The sequence below is a fragment of the Colletes latitarsis genome, unplaced genomic scaffold (genome assembly GCF_051014445.1).
Source record: "Colletes latitarsis isolate SP2378_abdomen unplaced genomic scaffold, iyColLati1 scaffold0013, whole genome shotgun sequence".
Lineage (NCBI taxonomy): Eukaryota > Metazoa > Arthropoda > Insecta > Hymenoptera > Colletidae > Colletes > Colletes latitarsis.
The window spans coordinates 22,110,686-22,117,527 of record NW_027488368.1 but is presented as its reverse complement, the minus strand read 5'-3'; positions in this window follow the sequence as shown (position 1 = coordinate 22,117,527).

Here is a 6,842-nt window from a genome sequence, read left to right as displayed (position 1 = left end):
AAATCCTAGACCTAACCCAGACCTAACATGCGTTATCCTCTAAAATATTTATCAAGACCAGGTTTAATTGATTGGTTCAGTGTGGTCCCACATTACTACGTGATCCAAACCAGAAAAAACCCAGGATCCGTTCAACAGGTATGTGAAGATTGCGAAAGAATGAGTCTGATGAGTGAAAATCCCAGGCCTTACCTAGACCTAACATGCGTTATCCTCAAAAATATTGATTGAAACCAGGTTTAATAGACTGTTTCAGCGTGGTACCACATTACTACGTGATACAATCCTGAAACAGCCCAGGATCTAGCCATGAAGTATGAGAAATATGCGAAAGTATGAGCCTGACGAGGGCAAATCCTAGACCTAACCCAAACCTAACATGCGTTATCCTCTAAAATATTGATCCAAACCAGGTTTAATGGACTGCTTCAGTGTGGTACAACATTACTACGTGGTCCAAACCAGAAAAAACCCAGGATCAGTTTAACAAGTATGTGAAAAACGCGAAAGTATGAGCCTGATGAGGGCGAATCCCAGACCTATCCCAGACCTAACTTGCGTTATCCTCTAAAATATTGATCGAAACCAGGTTTAATTGACTGTTTTAGTGTGGCCCCACATTACTACCTGATCCAAACCAGAAGAAACCCAGGATCCGTTCAACAAGTATGTGAAGAATGCGAAAGTATGCGTCTGATGAGGTCAAATCCCAGACCAATCCCAGACTTAACATGCGTTATCCTCAAAAATATTCATCGAGACCAGGTTTAATGGACAGTTTCAGTATGGTACCACACTACTACTTGATCCAAACCAGAAAAAAACCCAGGATCTGTTCAACAAGTATGTGAAAATCGCGAAAGTATGAGCCTGATGAGGGCAAATCCCAGACCTATACCAGACCTAAGTTGCGTTATCCTCTAAAATATTGATCGAAACCAGGTTTAATTGAAATAGCCCAGGATCTAGCCATGAGGTATGAGAAATATGCGAAAGTATGAGCCTGACGAGAGCAAATCCTAGACCTAACTCAGACCTAACATGCGTTATCCTCTAAGATATTTATCAAGACCAGGTTTAACTGAATGTTTCAGTGTGGTCCCACATTACTACGTGATCCATACCAGAAAAAACCCAGGATCTGTTCAACAAGTATGTGAAAAATGCGAAAGCATGAGTCTGATGAGGGCAAATCCCAGGCCTAACCTAGACATACCTTTCGTTATCCTCTAAAATATTGATCGAAACCAGGTTTAGTGGGCTGTTTCAGTGTGGTACCACATTACTGCGCGATCCAAACCAGAAAAAACCCGGGATCTGTTCAACAAGTATGTGAAAAATGCGAAAGTATGACCCAGATGTGGGCAAATCCCAGACTTATCCCAGACCTAACTTGCATTGTCCTCTAAAATATTGATCGAAACCAGGTTTAATTGACTGTTTCAGCGTGGTACCACATTACTACGTGATACAATCCAGAAACAGCCCAGGATCTAGCCATGAAGTATGAGATATATCCGAAAGTATGAGCCTGATGTGGGCAAATCCTAGACCTAACCCAGACCTAACATGCGTTAGCCTCTAAAATATTTATCAAGACCTGGTTTAATTGAAAGTTTCAGTGTGGTACCACATTACTACGTGATGCAATCCAGAAAAAGCCCAGGATCTAGCCATCAAGTTTGAGAAATATGCGAAAGAATGTGCCTGATGAGAGCAAATCCCAGGCCTAACCTAGACCTAACATGCGTTGTCCTCTAAAATATTGATGGAAACCAGGTTTAATTGACTGTTTCAGTGTTGTTCTTCATTACTACCTGATGCAATCCAGAAAAAGCCCAGGATCTAGCCATGAAGTATGAGAAATAAGCGAAAGTATGAGCCTGATGAGGGCAAATCCCAGACCTTTCCCAGACTTAACTTGCGTTATCCTCTAAAATATTGATCGAAACCAGGTTGAATCGACTGTTTCAGCGTGGTACCACATTACTATGTGATACAATCCAGAAACAGCCCAGGATCTAGCCATGAAGTATGAGAAATATGCGAAAGTGTGAGCCTGATGAGGGCAAATCCTAGATCTAACCCAAACCTAACATGCGTTGTCCTCTAAAATATTTATCAAGACCAGGTTTAATTGAATGTTTCAGTGTGGTACCACATTACTACGTGAACCAAACCAGAAAAAACCCAGGATCCGTTCAACAAGTAAGTTAAAACTGCGACAGTATGAACCTGATGAGAGCAAATCCCAGACCTAACCTAGACCTAACATGAATTATTCTCTAAAATATTTATCGAAACCAGGTTTAATTTACTGTTTCAGTGTTGTACTTCATTACTACGTGATGCAATCCAGAAAAAGCCCAGGATCTAGCCATCAGGTACGAGAAATATGCGAAAGAATGAGCCTGATGAGAGCAAATCCCAGACCTAACCCAGACCTAACATGAATTATTCTCTAAAATATTGATCGAAACCAGGTTTAATTGACTGTTTCAGTGTGGTACCACATTACTACGTGATCCAAAACAGTAATAGCCCAGGATCCAGCCATGAAGTATGAGAAATATGCGAAAGTGTGAGCCTGATGAGGGCAAATCCTAGACCTAACCCAGAACTAACATGCGTTATCCTCTAAAATATTTATCAAGACCAGGTATATTTGAATGTTTCAGTGTGGTACCACATTACTACGTGATCCAAAGCAGAAAAAACCCTCGATCAGGTCAACATGTATGTTAAAACTGCGAAAGTATGACCCTGATGAGAGTAAATCCCAGGCCTAACCTAGACCTAACATGCGTTATCCACAATAATATTGATCGAAACCAGGTTTAATTGAGTGTTTCAGTGTTGTACTTCATTACTACGTGATGCAATCCAGAGAAAGCCCAGGATCTAGCCATCAAGTATGAGAAATATGCGAAAGAATGAGCCTGATGAGAGCAAATCCTAGACCTAACCTAGACCTAACATGAATTATTCTCTAAAATATTCATCAAAACCAGGTTTAATTGACTGTTTCAGTGTGGTACCACATTACTACGTGATCCAATCCAGAAATAGCCCAGGATCCGTTCAACAAGTATGAGAAGTATGCGAGAGTATGAGTCTGATGAGTGAAAATCCCAGGCCTAACCTAGACCTAACATGCGTTATCCTCAAAAATATTGATCGAAACCTGGTTTAATCGACTGTTTGAGTGTGGTACCTCATTACTATGTGATCCAAACCAGAAAATAACCCAGGATCTGTTCAACGAGTATGTGAAGTGTGCGAAAGTATGAGTCTGATGAGGGCAAATCCCAGACCTATCCCAGACCTAACATGCGTTATCCTCAAAAATATTTATCAAGACCAGGTTTAACTGAATGTTTCAGTGTGGTCCCACATTACTACGTGATCCATACCAGAAAAAACCCAGGATCTGTTCAACAAGTATGTGAAAAATGCGAAAGCATGAGTCTGATGAGGGCAAATCCCAGGCCTAACCTAGACATAACTTTCGTTATCCTCTAAAATATTGATCGAAACCAGGTTTAGAGGGCTGTTTCAGTGTGGTACCACATTACTGCGCGATCCAAACCAGAAAAAACCCAGGATCTGTTCAACAAGTATGTGAAAAATGCGAAAGTGTGAGTCTGATGAGTGAAAATCTCAGGGCTAACCTAAACCTAACATGCATTATCCTCTAAAATATTGATCCAAACCAGGTTTAGTGGTCTGTTTCAGTGTGGTACCACTTTACTACGTGATCCAAAGCAGAAAAATCCCTCGATCAGGTCAACATGTATGTTAGAACTGCGAAAGTATGACCCTGATGAGGGCAAATCCCAGGCCTAACCCAGACCTAACATGTGTTATCCTCTAAAATATTTATCAAGACCAGGTTTAATTGATTGTTTCAGTGTGGTACCACATTACTACGTGAACCATACCAGAAAAAACCCAGGATCCGTCCAACAGGTATCTGAAGAATGCGAAAGTATGAGTCTGATGAGTGAAAATCTCAGGGCTAACCTAGACCTAACATGCATTATCCTCTAAAATATTGATCCAAACCAGGTTTAATGGACTGCTTCAGTGTGGTACAACATTACTACGTTATCCAAACCAGAAAAAACCCAGGATCCGTTCAACAAGTATGTGAAAAACGCGAACGTATGAGTCTGATGAGGGCAAATCCCAGACCTATCCCAGACCTAACTTGCGTTGTCCTCTAAGATATTGATGGAAACCAGGTTTAATTGACTGTTTCAGTGTTGTACCACATTACTACGTGATCCAATCCAGAAATAGCCCAGGATCTAGCCATGAGGTATGAGAAATATGCGAAAGTATGAGCCTGACGAGAGCAAATCCTAGACCTAACCCAGACCTAACATGCGTTATCCTCAAAAATATTGATCGAAAACTGGTTTAATCGACTGTTTCAGTGTGGTACCACATTACTACGTGATCCAATCCAGAAACAGCCAAGGATCTAGCCATGAAGTATGAGAAATATGCGAAAGTATGAGCCTGATGAGGGCAAATCCTAGACCTAACCCAGACCTAACATGCGTTATCCTCTAAAATATTTATCAAGACCAGGTTTAATTGATTGGTTCAGCGTGGTCCCACATTACTACGTGATCCAAACCAGAAAAAACCCAGGATCCGTTCAACAGGTATGTGAAGAATGCGAAAGAATGAGTCTGATGAGTGAAAATCCCAGGCGTTACCTACACCTAACATGCGTTATCCTCAAAAATATTGATTGACACCAGGTTTAATAGACTGTTTCAGCGTGGTACCACATTACTACGTGATACAATCCTGAAACAGCCCAGGATCTAGCCATGAAGTATGAGAAATATGCGAAAGTATGAGCCTGACGAGGGCAAATCCTAGACCTAACCCAAACCTAACATGCGTTATCCTCTAAAATATTGATCCAAACCAGGTTTAATGGACTGCTTCAGTGTGGTACAACATTACTACGTGTTCCAAACCAGAAAAAACCCAGGATCAGTTCAACAAGTATGTGAAAAACGCGAAAGTATGAGCCTGATGAGGGCGAATCCCAGACCTATCCCAGACCTAACTTGCGTTATCCTCTAAAATATTGATCGAAACCAGGTTTAATTGACTGTTTTAGTGTGGTCCCACATTACTACCTGATCCAAACCAGAAGAAACCCAGGATCCGTTCAACAAGTATGTGAAGAATGCGAAAGTATGAGTCTGATGAGTGAAAATCCTCGGCCTAACCTAGACCTAACATGCGTTATCCTCAAAAATATTCATCGAGACCAGGTTTAATGGACAGTTTCAGTATGGTACCACACTACTACTTGATCCAAACCAGAAAAAAACCCAGGATCTGTTCGACAAGTATGTGAAAATCGCGAAAGTATGAGCCTGATGAGGGCAAATCCCAGACCTATACCAGACTTAAGTTGCGTTATCCTCTAAAATATTGATCGAAACCAGGTTTAATTGAAATAGCCCAGGATCTAGCCATGAGGTATGAGAAATATGCGAAAGTATGAGCCTGACGAGAGCAAATCCTAGACCTAACTCAGACCTAACATGCGTTATCCTCTAAGATATTTATCAAGACCAGGTTTAACTGAATGTTTCAGTGTGGTCCCACATTACTACGTGATCCATACCAGAAAAAACCCAGGATCTGTTCAACAAGTATGTGAAAAATGCGAAAGCATGAGTCTGATGAGGGCAAATCCCAGGCCTAACCTAGACATACCTTTCGTTATCCTCTAAAATATTGATCGAAACCAGGTTTAGTGGGCTGTTTCAGTGTGGTACCACATTACTGCGCGATCCAAACCAGAAAAAACCCGGGATCTGTTCAACAAGTATGTGAAAAATGCGAAAGTATGACCCAGATGTGGGCAAATCCCAGACTTATCCCAGACCTAACTTGCATTGTCCTCTAAAATATTGATCGAAACCAGGTTTAATTGACTGTTTCAGCGTGGTACCACATTACTACGTGATACAATCCAGAAACAGCCCAGGATCTAGCCATGAAGTATGAGATATATGCGAAAGTATGAGCCTGATGTGGGCAAATCCTAGACCTAACCCAGACCTAACATGCGTTATCCTCTAAAATATTTATCAAGACCAGGTTTAACTGAATGTTTCAGTATGGTACCACATTACTACGTGATCCATACCAGAAAAAACCCAGGATCTGTTCAACAAGTATGTGAAAAATGCGAAAGCATGAGTCTGATGAGGGCAAATCCCAGACCTATCCCAGACCTAACTTACGTTATCCTCTAAAATATTGATCGAAACAAGGTTTAATTGACTGTTTCAGCGTGGTATCACATTACTACGTGATACAATCCAGAAACAGCCCAGGATCTAGCCATGAAGTATGAGAAATATGCGAAAGTATGAGCCTGATGTGGGCAAATCCTAGACCTAACCCAGACCTAACATGCGTTATCCTCTAAAATATTTATCAAGACCAGGTTTAATTGATTGGTTCAGTGTGGTCCCACATTACTACGTGATCCAAACCAGAAAAAACCCAGGATCCGTTCAACAGGTATGTGAAGAATGCGAAAGAATGAGTCTGATGAGTGAAAATCCCAAGCCTTACCTAGACCTAACATGCGTTATCCTCAAAAATATTGATTGAAACCAGGTTTAATAGACTGTTTCAGCGTGGTACCACATTACTACGTGATACAATCCTGAAACAGCCCAGGATCTAGCCATGAAGTATGAGAAATATGCGAAAGTATGAGCCTGACGAGGGCAAATCCTAGACCTAACCCAAACCTAACATGCGTTATCCTCTAAAATATTGATCCAAACCAG